Source organism: Chrysemys picta, chromosome 1 (assembly GCF_011386835.1).
Source record: "Chrysemys picta bellii isolate R12L10 chromosome 1, ASM1138683v2, whole genome shotgun sequence".
Classification (NCBI taxonomy): domain Eukaryota; kingdom Metazoa; phylum Chordata; order Testudines; family Emydidae; genus Chrysemys; species Chrysemys picta.
In genome coordinates, this window is record NC_088791.1 from 12,737,385 (window position 1) to 12,752,614 (window position 15,230).

At 43.8% G+C, this 15,230-nt stretch overlaps 1 protein-coding gene across 3 annotated transcripts in view; it reads right to left on the reverse strand.

Moving 5' to 3' along the window:
• The window catches only part of SFMBT2 (Scm like with four mbt domains 2), a 202,655-nt gene extending 191,767 nt beyond the window's left edge, over positions 1 to 10,888 (reverse strand). For 2 of the 3 annotated variants that reach the window (XM_065552962.1, XM_024106344.3), the window contains exon 1: positions 10,525 to 10,663. The gene's annotated coding sequence lies outside the window, so the exon portion shown is untranslated. Of the gene's footprint in view, positions 1 to 10,524 lie in introns of all 3 variants that reach the window. The other variant, XM_024106345.3, reaches the window with a different exon arrangement.
• Between the last annotated feature and the right edge of the window lie 4,342 nt (positions 10,889 to 15,230).

The window sequence follows — 15,230 nt, forward strand, 5'->3', positions numbered from 1 at the left end:
AAAAGTCTCAGAGCCCGGCTCTACAGACTCAGGGTCACTGGGCTCACACTCCGGTGCTAAAAACAGCCATGTAGTCATTCAGACTCATGCTGGAGCTCGGCCTCTGAAGCCCATCCCCCTAGGCCTGAGCCCAAGTCTACACAGCAATTTTTATCCGTAGTCTGTAGACGCAGGCTCTGAGACTTGCTGCCGTGGGATCCTGCTTGCTGCAGACGACCCTACGTCCCCCTTGCGAATCTAACCCTAAGGGTTTTGCTGAACAGGGATGGGATTATGCTGTGCCTAAAGTTAAATATGGATTCTAGTGTTTGTCGTCTTCAGGGGACTGATTCAGCAAATCAGGACCCCAAAGACCTTGCAATTTAAACAAAACAGGAAGCAAAGAGAGACAGGAAAAACCACGGGACATGCTTTGTGAGGGAAAGGAGCATAAAAGTTATAGCCACAAGATCATGTGGCTGCTTCAAATCCACCCCAGTGTTTTAAATTGACACAGATAATTTTCAACTCTAAGTGTTGTTAATTTAACACACCCAGCTGTTTATCAGCCCAAGACATCTTATTTGGCACCAACCACGTTGACTGAAGTCAATCATGTCCTGTGAACAGGGCTGATTGGTGACTCCTCGCATTTAACTAAAGGGAACACAAAACACTGTTTTAGTGACTCTAATACAGGGACCAATCCAGAACTGCTTAATCAGACAAAGCTCCCATTGCTCAGGGTAATTAATTCTGGCTTTTATATTGTTGAATTTCTCGCTAAATCAGAAAGGCTTTCCAAAAAGAGAAGCAAATTAGAATCCAGAAAACATCTGCCATTCGCTTGTAATACTTTTTAGAAAGATCACATGCCAGGTCTTGGCAGTGCCCAATTTATTTTACTCTTTCCACCTCATCAGCATTTAGGCCCTGATCCCACAACACTTAGACGCTTCTCATAAATTTACAATCCATGAATAGTCCCATTGTCTACAAGGGATTACACGAGTATAAGTGTGCATAGGGATCACGGCCTTGTCCTGTGTCATAATCACAGTTATTTGCCGCTATGCCTCAAAACAATATAAAGGCAAGTAAAAAAAAGCACTTCTTCTATTCTTTAATGACAAGCAAGTGTAGCCTGTGGTGTATTTCCTGGCTCAGTTTATTCAGAATCAGTTTTTACCATACATTTTAGTTCAGAGCGTCCTACAATTCCACCCCTTTTCTCTCAAGGAAAACAAATTGGATTCCATTTCATTCTGCAAATGGCCTCTAAAGATGTAATTGTGAACATCTAAACTACTCCAGATCATGCAATATTAATGTGTCATCATACCCAACGTACTCACATATTGCGGGCTCAACGCTAACATCTGCCTGACCTACATTCAAGAAGCAGCATTCCCAAATGCCTTACCCTTGATTTAAGAATTAAATTGTTAACTCATCAAAACTCTTTCCTGGATGAAAAAAAATATATAGTTCATTTATCTACACTTTTTTTTGTATGGGATATTTTAGCAATAATTTCCCCAGAAACATCAGCTTCAGTTCATTTCAGTGGAAGAAGACTAGATTCACAGACTAGAAGGGTCATGGTTATCTTGTCTAACCTCCTGCATTACACAGGCCACAGAATTTTACCCAGTGATTTCTACTGGAGGGAATTATTCTTCTCTATTGAGTAAATATACACTATCCAGACCAATAACCTGTGCTTGAACTAGATCTTGTAACTTTTATTCATGTGAGTAGTCCTTTCCTATGCCAGTCACTCCACTGATACTAGTGGGACTAATCATGTGACCAAGGATTACTTGTCTGAATAAGGACTGCCAAGTTCAGGCGCTTGGCTCATTTTTTAGTAACTTCACATTCAGTCTAAGTTGTCATTTTAATGTCTTTTTTTTTGCTACTGGTTAATTTTATAAGTTTCATTTTTTATTAATAAAAATATGAGATGGTATAAATACACTCTTCAAAATTGTCCTTGAAGGGATATTTTGTTAACACCCCAAATTTGGGTTTTGTAAAAGCCCAGTATTAGTAGAAATATTTCTGTGATTTTTTAGAGGTCAGTGAAACAGTCTTTTGTTTGCATTTCTACATTCCCCTGCAGGGTATGCCAGAACCAGCGCTAGCCCATTTGGGGCCCTTAGCAGGAATATTTTGTCCCCCCCACACAACAACAACAAGTAAATACTGAGCCCCCCTGAGCCGCTCGGGGCCCTAAGCAATGGCTTAGTCTGCTTATGCCGAGTGCCTGCTTTGGGGTCGGCCACCCAAACACTTGTACCATTGAGCCAGTAATACATGAGACCTGGAAAATGAAATGGACTAGAAACCTTCTGTAGAGCAAAGTGAAACTGACTAGCCTATTTGCATTGCCCAAGTTTGAGTAAAGTGCAAAGAGTAAACATGCAGCCTTAAGTGCAGAAACCTGGGCGAGGTTTTAAAATTATTTAAATAATAATGTACAGAATGTTACCCTAAGAAATGTGACAATATGTCATAGCAATGGACAATTATACTACAGCAATGCAATCACCACAAGGTTTGAAAATTGTATTACTATTGTAAGCTGCAGCATTTAGGCCCTTGCCGCCTCAGCGTAGGTTTTTGTTGGGTTTAAAGCATAACATGAGTAATGAACATTTTATTTTTAAAATGGCCTCTCTGACACACACCTCATCATCTCTTCACTTCAACTAGAACATAGCTGTTAAGATCACCTTCCATGCCTGTCATTTTTGACACACCCCACTCTTTGAATCGCTCCCCTGGCTTCTCCTCCTCCACTTCATCAAGTTTCAACTTCTGCTCCTCCTCTTCCAACCCTGCCCTTGTCATGTCCTCCCCAATGCTCTGCCCCACCAGCAATATCAGCCTCAATATCTCATTCATCTGCCTCTCTCACTAAAATATCTTCAAACACCAGCCTGCATACCCCTCCTCAGCTGCTCTACCAGGCCCTCTCTTAATTCCATTCACTTCTGCTGTGACACCTACATGAAATTAACCAACTAAGATAGTCATTGAAAAAATACTGTCTAGTATATCATGCCATTGACTCATTCTCACTGACCAACCACATAATCCTACTTATGCTACCTATCTTCCATCCTCATCCCCTCCCTGCTGCAGTTTCCTTCTCATTACATAGTGTCTAATGTTAGTTTGTAAGCTCTTCGAGGCAAAGGTCACGATTGCTTTCTGCTTTAGGAGGCACCCGACAGTTTTGGGCTGACTAACCGATTGAAATAGTACTAATGAGAGTTTTGACTGTCTAGATACTTGTGTGGCCCCTGAGCATTGTATCCGAGTGCCAAAAGGCATTCACTTTTCTAGCCGCAAGACAGGGATCGTGATGTTTAAAACATTACTTTGAGTGCCAACAGTGTGCTTCGCACTATACAAGCCATGGAATGAAAACTGCCCAGGGTCTGAAGAGCTTACAGTCTCACTGAGGGAAGAAAGAAGATGGGATGCTCAGAATAAGGAATAGCTTAGCTTCAGATAGATGTTATCCTTTCAGTGGTATTGGACCTAGTGCTTACTACTGGTGCAGCAGCGGTAGAAGATTACTGCGTCGTCCTTAATGCCTCCTCTTGGTATCAAGTTTTAAAGAAGAACAATATTATATGATGCCTTTGGAAATAGATGTCAACAAAAGAATCCTCCTAGTTTGCATTTTCCCTTAGAGGAAGTGACTGAAGGTTAAAGATACAGCTCAGTCCCACATGCTCTTGAAATCTCTATGTCCTTTCAGTAGCTAGCAACATTGATCGCCTATGATGCAGAACTCTTCTGGGACTCAATTACATCTGATTAGATAACAATGGGTTGTCATTACTTTTTTCCTCCCATCTCTGCAGGCTTTGTATTTTCATACAAAATACACAGATATCACCATTTTCTATCCTTTTGCAGGTGCTAACACGATATACAGCCAACAAAGGCTTGGAAAGTGACATGAAATAATATTGTCCTAGGATTACATTATTTCTAGCACAGCAGTCATATATATTCTATTGGTACTATTTTAACTAAGAGTACTTTAAAGGTTTAATAAATGATATTGTAATAAAAAGCTGTTAGTCCAACAGATCAATAGGTGCTTACAACCATGGCCTGCCTATACAATCATCTATAATGCCTTCTACGGATGTTCTTGCATCCATCTGTAACATATACTAGTCATGCGTGCAACATGCTTATAACATCTATCATTTATATATGTATTCTTAATATTAAAGTGTGATCATTTGTTTATTTACTCTAATATCAAATGTACCCTCTACAAAACAGCAAATGAATATTGTCTTGTTTATAACAAATTCATCTCTAAATATCATTTGTTCAAATCTATTTAAATGCATTTTCTAATTTCATTTACTAAGTGTTCACACTGAGAATCCATCTTATCATAAAAGTTATTAAACTACTCTCTTATTAGCATAAAAGTTATTAGCTTTGTTAGAACAGTCACTCTACCTCCTTCAATTCAGGGTACATGATCTATTAAAAAAAAGTCTCTTCAGATATGTCAAGTCTCACTCATTGGGTGAGAGATTCACTCATTAGCATGCCATCTCACTTTCACACATATTCCTAAACTTATCTCATGCCTTTTGAGTAAATAGCTAAAGATTGAAAAGATTTTTACTCAGGTGCTGAAAGAGACAAACAGTGTTTGTAGATTTGGTCACAAAACAGGTAGTACAGAAGATGGAAGCGCAAAGGGAATATTAGTCCTCTTGCAAAACAGAAGTTCTTTTGCACAGCCAGAGCATTCTATGCTAGATTGGAATGATGAAATGTTAACGATGGCAGCATTTGTGAATGTTGATATTAGGCAAAACTGCACTTGAGCACTTTGTTGGCAGATACCAGCACATGTTCAATCTCTCTCCACCTTGCAGCTTCTCTATCTCAGAGGAGTTTGTTGATTACCAGTTGAGGCAGAAGTCAGGTCTGTATGGGATGAGGCATCCCTACAGACTGACACAGATAACACTACTGTGCAATACAGGATGGACATTGTGTGGGCATATCTTAGCAATGTCAAAAGCTCTGGTGGTCTTATGTTCCTATTCCAGGGTTGTCAGGCTTGGCTTAGTTTTACTCCCTCAAATGCAGGAGATGAGAGAGTGTTGAGTCTTGTTCACAAGACGACGACACCATTCAGACCACACCTCAGACTAGCCAGGACACTGCCCTCTATTATCTAATTGAAGCTGGAAATCCTGAGCCATATTTCAAGTTTGAGCCACCAAAAGAAGTTATAAAAACAGCAAAAGGGCCAATTGGCAATAAATCTAAGCACATGACTACAATGTGAAACCAAATTACATATTAAAAGAAATGTGGAATCTGAATCCTTTATCTATGGTTTGTTAGTTTCAAATTAATTACATTTAATTACTTTATTTTTACATTCACTTCATGTACTGTTTGAATTATTTAATTTTAATTAATACATTTTGCATTTATTTATTTTGGAATCTGTTTATTTTAGTTTGCTGTAAATGTAATATGAGCAATAATATACAAACCAAATATTTGTACTGTATTTTTCAAATGGATGATCACTATGACAAGATGATATGCAAACCAAACATATTGTTATATTGATAAAACAGTTTTCTTTTTTTAGGTTTATATGACAAGTTTATTTTTGAATATTTCTCTTGTCCTGTCCGCTGACTGTGTGCCTCAACAAGCGGTTATTATCTCTGATCCTCAGGGATCTCCAACCATCCAGGTTTTTGTTCCAACTAGCAAATCATTTTTAGTAAAATCCACTTGTTTGCATTGCATGTAGAATTCTCACATGCCCTAGACTTTAGTATGAATTAGGATATTTAAGAGTTTCATATGCAGTATTAAGCAGTGTACATTTTAAAACAAACTATTAAATGCTGGTTGGATTAAAAACCTGGACTATTGGATGTCACCAATGAACAAAGATGAGAAAGTCTCACTCTTTAGCCTTGAATCTCACTCTCTGGAGCTGTAAATCTCACTCTTAAGGACGGCCAACCCTTGGCATCACTGATCGTATAACTACCCACATTCCTGTTCATCTGAGCAGCATCCCAATTCATTCACCTATAGAAAGCAAACCACAGTGAAGCAATCAAACAACAGCAACAAAGACATCCCCTGAATGGAAACAGAGAATCCTCCTCTAGCCCTATTATATTCAAGCTCTCTTTGCCTAATGCAGAGGTGACAATTGCCAAGATAGGATTAAAAATGCTACTTGATTCTGTTTGCTCACTGTATCTTAGCTTCTGCTCGAAAAAGATGGCTTAGTTAATAACGATCACATTATACAGATGTCCACAGCTGCTTATAAAAAAAGTCACCCTATAATCTATTTCTCTTTGCTGCTGAAGGGAGTTGGCATCAGTGCTCTGCCTCCTTTAGGTGAAAAGAGATCAGCTTTATATGAATGTTTGCTAGAGCCACCTGGGTCATTAGAGTGCCATTGCCTCGGCTCTATATTTCATTTTGCTCCTCTCTGCAGTAAACCTCCCAAGAACCCACCTGCAGCCTGACAATCTCCATACAGACATTTGTGGTGTTGCACTTCTGTTCCCCTCCCACCCCCTTGTCAGTGTCTTGGAGTACAATAGGGCGTGATGGACACAGACCTAATAAACCTCACATCCGAGGCTAGAAAACTGAAAGGCTACGTACAGAACAAACACAAACCCACAATAGGGGTCAGCATGGGGGGGGGGGGCCGCGGGGTGTGTGTGTGTGTATGTGTGTTCATATGGACAGGATCAAAGAGCATATCACACCATAGTGAGGCCCTCTATTCTGCAGTCCTTACTCAGACAAAGCTCCCAAACAAATCAATGGGCGTTTTACCTTAGCAAGTGGTACCTGCGCCTCTGTATCTATCCACCCAGCAGGATACTTGTCAGGAAGTAACTCATGAGGCTGTCAAACAACATTTTGACTAGATCAGGGGTTCTCAAACTAAGGGTCGGGAGGTTATTACATGGGAGGGTCACGAGCTGTCAGCCTCCACCCCAAACCCTGCTTTTCTCCAGCATTTATAATGGTGTTAAATATATAAACAAGTGTTTTTAATGTATAATGGGGGGGGTCACACTCAGAGGCTTGCTGTGTGAAAGGGGTCACCAGTACAAAAGACGGAGAACCCCTGGACTAGATGGAGGAAACAATACACTGACAGTGTGTTTCACGGTTACCATCTACTGCACTAGAACAGAAGAACACAGGCACCTGCTGGTATTTCCCCCACGCCCACTTGGGGACGCTTTCAGAACCTAAAGCTGCAAGCAGGCAAAATGCAACAGAGAGAGAATTTGCATGAGCGCGTTTATTCTAACCAAATGGAATAAGAGGAGAGCTCAGATAAAGGGCAAGGACATTTCTGGAGAAATTAAATCTTAAAGAAAAGTCTTACACTTTTTCTTCCAATCCAATTACCACTGAAGGCAATTCCCTCCCTTCCTCCCTCTCTCTCTCCAGCATCCCAGTTCAGAGCTTATCCTTGCAAGGAAGAATGTGTGAGGCTCTTACAGTCCCAAGAAATACTTCCGAGATCTCCCTCCCGCCCCCCTTCTCTCTTGGGAACCCATTAGCTGAGGGAACTGAACCAGTAGCCAAGCAAAGCTCATCCTCTATCCAAAGCATAAAGCACCATGCAATGTTTGGGGGGGAAGCGGTCCCTTTAAATGAAGAACCTCTTGATGTGTTTCTTTATTGCCTCAGCAGAAAGAGATGGATTTTGCACAGAAGACTCAGCTTGCATGGCAGATCGGTCGGTGCAGGCAGGGTCTGGAGCTTGTAATGCCTCCAGGCTCAGTCCTTTCCTCCTCCTACACAACACACACACTCAGGGGGCTACACCTCGGCTGCGATCACTGAATCTCCTTGCACGGTCCAGTTGCATCCACGACACAATATAGATACATAAAACTCGAAATCCCCCCCAGGCTGCGATCTTCTATAGATCGCAGTCTCGGGGATTTAGAGTTAATTCTCAAACGTGTCATGAGCCACGTGAGTCCAAGGGAGGTGGTCCCCTCTGAATTCGCAGTTTGCAAGGAACGAGCCATTTTAGGCCGGTTTTAGAGTCTTTGGTGGGATTCTCTGAAGCCAAAGGGGAAGGGAGACCCGCACTGTCCTGGGTGATCTGCGATCCCGCACAGACCTCCCTCCCTGTTTGCTCTTAGCTCGTTTATCAGGAGACACCGTCGAGGGGGGGGAAGTTGCTTTTCTGCGGAGCTACCAGCTCTCGCCGCTCACAGGCGTTTCCAGGGTGCCACACGGAGGCAAAGCGGATTGGGAAGGGCAGATCTTCAAAGCCGCAGCATCGGGCCGGGCTGGGGGGGCTTGTCAATGCCTCGATCTCTTTCCACGCCGTCCAAACCGGAGTGGATTCATTCCGGCGGCGCCTCCCCTGGGCACCCTTCATCCAGCAGCTGTTTCATTGGACATCAGCCCGCAACGCCGCGCCAGTGAAGTTGGCCAGAGATCGCGGGTCCAGCTCGCCTGGTCCCCAACTCTGGGAGTCGAAGCAAAACTTGTGTGGACGCGGGAGCGGGCCGGGGGGAGAAGCAGTGGTTTGCAAAAGGCGACCTCTGTTGGCGTCGCAGCACAGAAGACACCGTCTCCCATTAATCACGGGTGCTGTCCTGCTAGCAAGCATCGTGGTTTGCAAATCGCATCTCTAAGGCATAGAGCAAAATTAGACCCCCAGTTCTCTCTCCTCCCCCCCCTGCCCCGCTCTTAAAAAGATGATCGCTTCTCACTAGTGTCCACGCGGATAGGGGGAGGTTCACACTTGTGGTTCTGCTTTCCTTTCCCCCAGTGGCCTCAACCACGCCGCAGACGGTTGGCCGAAAAAAAAAGTTGATCATCAAACAACAGTAACCAAAAAACATTGCCTGAACTGAAACAAGGAAGTTTATCTGGTATTTCAACCAGCCTGCCCCCTCCACTCCCCCTGTCCTCCTGGAAATGCATTTCAAATTAGGAACTCCTTCCGCCAAACCACTTCTCTGCCCCCCTCCAAAGTCTCGGATTTGCATGCTCTGTAGACGACAGGTTCACGTTTTGCTCCTTGCTTTTTAAAGGCTCCCTGGGCAAAGAGAATTTGTATTGCAACGTGCCTCGTCCTCTGATGATAAAGGATTAAACAGCCTGTTTTGCAGGACAAATCTCCACGCAGCTAGAGGTAGAGAGCTTTTTCACCCTCTATTATTATTATTTTTTAAACAAAACCAACAGAAAAACACATCACCGGTTCACTGCATCTAACTGATCCGAAAAGGCTTGGCAGCGGAGATACCAGGCGCTCCAAAAGAATGTCTCATCCTAGGACTCGCCTCGTTTTAATGTAAAATAAATTATTGTTGTGTCTCTCCGCATTTATTTTTCATAACCTGTCTGCGGTTTTGGGCATTTAAAGCAACCTCATTTGGTGCCAGAGTCCAGGTCCCCTTTTGATGGTTTCTCCCGAGCGCTCTTTCTCTCTCTCTCTCTCTCACACACACACACACCCCACACACACTTCGGTTGCTCTGCCTTGTGTGATGTACTTTTCACACCAATAAGTCTGCCAGTGGAAAAAACTGGGGCATGATCCCCACTCTTCCATTTCCCATGGAATTCACTAAAGCACCTCCCTGGGCAACAAAGCAGAGTTGAACCAAACATGCAGCACCCCAAGTTTTATTCCCCCCTCCCCATCTCTAAATGTTTATTTTCAGTTTTTAAAGGTACCTTAACCCGCCATGTTGAAACTGACAAGCTTTATAAATATTCATTTACCGCAGTTCTCTAGCTCTATAGAAAAATGTATATGCATCAGGGCTGGGAATTTGGCATCTCATCCTCTTTCAAGCTTTAAAAAAAATACACACATGTTGTATTTTCTGCCGATTTAAAAACACCCCCACACACACACACACACACAAAATAACTCTCTCAAGAGATACAGCCGTCTAGTAAATTCGAAAGGAGGTCACATGAGCTTATATCAGGAAAGCAGCAAATGACAGGATATTACTTTAAAACAAGAGAGAGGGGATGCATGTCTCTAAAATGTGGCACGCTCCAAAAGAAAAAAAAAACCACCCGCAATCTCCCCCCAAAACTACATGCGATGAATGGCACATGCATCGCAAAGCCTGCCCACGACAACTCTCCAATGCATTGCAAAAGAAAGGCAATCACACTCTTTAAAAAAAAAAAAAGCCACCCTGAGTGCAGGTATCTAGAATCGAGTCTCTAGATCTGTATAGTCAAGCGCTGCCACGGACATGCAGAGCCAACCACTTTGCAACAACTTGCTCGCTTACATTTTTAAGCAAAACACGCCAGCTTTTTTTTTTTCCCACCCTCTGTCCAAGCTTTTTTTTTCTTCCCCTCCGCCTTTTAATAAACCTGAACATAAAGCTCCCCTGTCCACCCCAGCGGCGCAAACACGATCGCCCCAGGCAGATGAAAGCTTCGGCCACTCAAGGAAATACGCCTGGCGCGCTGCCTTACCTGGGTGAAGTTTTTCCCCCCCAGTGTCTAAAATGGCAAAGACCCTTCAGCTCAGTTCAGAAGAGGCGATCCGTCTCTCTCTCTCTCTCACTTACTACAGACTCATTCCAATATGGCATCCTCGCACTGCGCATGCCTGCCACTCTTTTTAGATTATATTTTTGCAGCCAACTCCTTCAATGACCTTTTCCAGCCGTTGCAAGATTTTCTTTGCCAATTATAGTTGGTTGCAATCCCGCCTCCCACCTCCCCCAATGATTGCCATCATAGGGTGCAAGAAGTTTAAGTAGCAGGGGTGGGGGCTAGACTTAAGAGAAACGCTACATGAGCGGCAATTGACGAGGGAAGAAATTAACTAGCTTCTAGTCCACCCTTCCCCCCTCCCCCAATGTGTCCCGTTTAGTTTAGATTATTTCACACTTGTCTGCAACTGAAGTGGGCTGTGCTGCACAGGATGAATTCTGTGCAGGGCACTGCCAAGACAGCAAATGAACTAGATCTGTGTTACCCTCCCGCTTCTTTCCCACCCTCGCCCCTTTATTTTAGGATTGCTTGCTCCATTATTCCTTGCAATGAAACTTGCATCCAGATATAGGACAGATGCGTGCCCAGCTGCATGGATAAAAGGGAATTGAATCAGATGGCCGCGCGTCCACGTGTCTCCCAGGCTTTGACATGATCCTATGTAGGATCCGTTGCAAAAACAGCACGCTATGCGCCCGGAGAGCTTCGTTAGAGGAGGCGACAGGCACCGGCCAGCCCCCTCTCCGCGCGCACACAACTTTCAAGTCCTTTGCAATTGGGCACATGTCGTTGCAACCAGGAGTGACCCCGGTGGACTTTCCCGGTCGGTTCTCTAGCTACCTCCATCGCAGCGAGCGGGAATCCAACCTTGCGTTAAAAGAGGAGCGGGGCTCCTAGGGCAGGATTTCGGGAGGGGGTTTGGGGGGAGGCTACTAGCAAATTCTCCATCCCCCAAAGCGGGGGTGGAAAGACAAGCCGCGCACCGTTTCTGAACGGCACTGGTGGCCCGTGTCATTTGATTCGGATTCTTCTGGAGGTACCAGGAGGTGGATAGGGACACAGAGTCGCGGGTGCTTCTGGAGCGACAGCGGTGGCCCGCTTTGGGGGGTTGGACGGGTCCGGACTCTTCCAAGGAAGCCGAGCTGCGCTGCGCTGTCGCTTGTCCCCCTGGCTGGGCTTTCCCAGCGCTGCACCATGCGGTCTAGTCTGCGGGAGGGCGGTGGGGAGTTGCGGGCGCAGTGGGACACGGCGATTTATCTTAACTGGGGTCCTTGGGGGGTGCAAAGCACAAACCGCAGCGGGGTTTTGATCCGTGTGGGGAGAGGGGTGGTCATCAAAGGGGAAGCGAGACCCCCTCGCCCTATCCCATCAGCCAGGAGAGAGCTGGTTTCGTGGCTGTGGTTAGACCTTCACGCTGGTGACCACGTTCCAGAAGAGGGGGTTAGAAAGCCTGCTGGCTGGAGGAACAGTGCTTAACAAACACCCAGTTCCCCGGCCAGACTAGTCAGAGGGAGAGGAAATTGCCAGAGATGGTTGTTCTTGGACATTCAACAAGTCACGAGCAGAAGCCCCCGGCTTTTCACCCCCAGGGTCTCCGGCGCTGCACACGCCGAGGAAAAAAAGCAAAGGTTGCGTCTGAGCCTTCTGCCTTTGCACAAGCATTTTATACACAGATCCCTGGGGTGGGGGAAGCCGACACCTCGCCCAGCAAACGAAACCCCCCAAATTACAACGGATCTCTGTCAACAAAACAACGCCAGCTGCTTCCGGGCTGTAACGATCGGGTTCTTTACAGCCAGGATCCTCTTTGTAAATTACCTAAACTCACAAGGGACCACACCCTGGGCTGGGTCCCCCCCCCCCCCTTCTAAAGTTTAGATTTGATCTGGTGTTTTCCTGCTTCACAGACGCAAATCGTCAGCCCGGGACTTCACATCCCGCTTTCGGCTCTCTCCCAGCCACTTCAACTGCAGTTTCGCTGAATTTGCCTTGAAAAGCAGCAGGATTTAGTCATCATCTCGCTACAGGACATGTCACTTGTTCTTGATGAGAATGCCTAGGTGCTCGACTCTTAAAGCTTTGTCACCCGCGTCTCATGGAGTCATTATTACACTGTGAGGTGTCTATGGAGAAGAGAGCTTGCCCACTCAGATACTTAATTACACGTTTGTATAATTAATCATGTAAAAAAAAAGTTTGCAGGGGATAATGAAGATCGTGACTTTCTCTGGGGTAGATTATAACCGGACTGATCTACACCTGATGATTTAGTGTTATAAGGTGTTCATATTGCTACACCATCACCCTACTTATGCATCTCTTTATCATTAATACAGAAATGTAGCTCCCTGTCGTGAGACAGGACACAGGACACCTAGACTATCCTTAACAGGTGTTTGTCTAAACTATTCATAAAAATCTCCAGTGATGGGCATTCCATAAGTGCTCTTGGTAACCTATTTCAGAGCTTAACTCTCCCTGTCCTTAGAAAGTTTTTCCTAATATCGAACCAAGATCTCCCTTGTGCAGATTAAGCCTGTTACATTTTGTCTTCCCTTCAGTGAACATGGGCAGCAATTGATCAACAGTCGTCAAATATGTTGAGGATGGTAACAGGTCCCCTTCCCCCCCCTCCCCCATCAGCCTTCTTTTCTCAAGCAAGAGGGGAGACTTTGGGAAAACAAGGAGTAGATGCCAGGTGCAAATAAGGTGGCTGAAATTTTTCAAATTTTTGACAGAACATTTACATTATAAAGAAATAAGGACCGTGTGCATGAATTTTTCATGATTTCCTCGCCCCTGTTTTTCAAGTAGCTATAAAACTGGGCAAGATTGTCGGACTTCTGACATTTCAGATTTTCAAAATTCTGAAAAAGGGTGGAAATTTTGAAAAAAAAAATCACATAATTCCCCCTTTTTTGGATCAGCTCAACTACCAACTACTGCAGTTTTCCTGATTTGCATACATAATGGCATAAGGATGGCAAGAAAGCATACATGGATAGGAATACACCAAGTCTTAAGGATGTAAGTATACATACTGAATTCTGGAGATACCATAATATTCCAAGTTGGGGAAGTGACAATGGTTTGTACCTTCAATGTAGCAGATGTTTCCATAGTTTCTCTCCGTAATACACGGATTATTTGATACTTCCTTTTCTGCACACTTGTCCTCTTTGCAGGGGTCATATATGCCTCTAATCTCCTTGGAACTCCCTCTTTACTCTCAAGAACAGCAATACTGGGTCAGACCAAAGGTCCATCTAGCCCAGTATCCTGTCTTCCGACAGTGGCCAATGCCAGTTGCCCCAGAGGGAATGAACAGAACAGGTAATCATCAAGTGATCCATCCCTTATCGCCCATTCCCAGCTTCTGACAAACAGAGGCTAAGGATACCATCCCTGTTCATCCTGGCTAATAGCCATTGATGGACCTATCCTCCATGAATTTATCTAGTTCTCTTTGAACTCCATTATAATCTTGGCCTTCACAACATCCTCTGGCAAGGAGATCCACAGGTTAACTGTGTGTTATGCAAAAAAAATACTTCCTTTTGTTTGTTTTAAACCATCTGCCTATTAATTTCATTTGGTGGCCCCTAGTTCTTGTGTTATGAGAAGGAATAAATAGCACTTCCTTATTTATTTTCTCCACACTAGTCATGATTTTTAGACTTCTATCATATCCCCCCTTAGTCCTCTCTTTTTCAAGCTGAAAAGTCCCAGTTTTATTAATCTCTCCTCATACGGCAGCCGTTCCATACCCCTAATCATTTTTGTTGCCCTTTTCTGTACCTTTTCCTAGTCCAATATATCCTTTTTGAGATAGGGCGACTACATCTGCACGCAGTATTCAAGATGTGGGCATACCATGGATTTATATAGAGGTAATACAATATCTTCTGTCTTATTATCTCTCTCTTTCTTAACGATTCCCAACATTCTGTTTACTTTTTTGACTGCCGCTGCACATTGAGTGGATGTTTTCAGAGAGCTCTCCACAAAGACTCCAAGATCTCTTTCTTGAGTGGTAACAGCTAATTTAGACCCCATCATTTTATATGTAGAGTTGGGATTATGTTTTCCAATGTGCATTACTTTGCATTTATCACCATTGAATTTCATCTGCCATTTTGTTGCCCAGTTACCCAGTTTTGAGAGATCTTTTTGTAGCTCTTCGCAGTCTGCCTGGGACTTAACTATCTTGAGTAGTTTTGTATCATCTGCAAATTTTGCCATCTCACTGTTCACCCCTTTTCCCAGATTATTTATGAATATGTTGAAAAGGACTGGTCCCACTACCGACCCCTGGGGGTCACCACTATTTACCTCTCTCCATTCTGAAAACTGACCATTTATCTTGATCTTGTCCCGCTTGCTTCTTTTATTAATTATTGTTTTACTGACTTAAGTTCTGATGCTGTGCTTGGCCCTGTACATAAAGGAAAGCATACATGATCCATGTCCCAAAGAATTTACAATCTACCTTAGCTCTTTGGAAGGCAGCTAAGAATACCAATAAAGAAAAACAAGATTAAAAAAAAAATTCCTCTGGAACTTCTCAGTTCTTCCTAAGTTCAAATACGGATAAAATGGTCCAGACATAGATCCCAGGTTCACAGATGTCAGTGAAAAAACTCCCATTGACTTTAATGGACTTTGGATCTAGCCAATAGTAT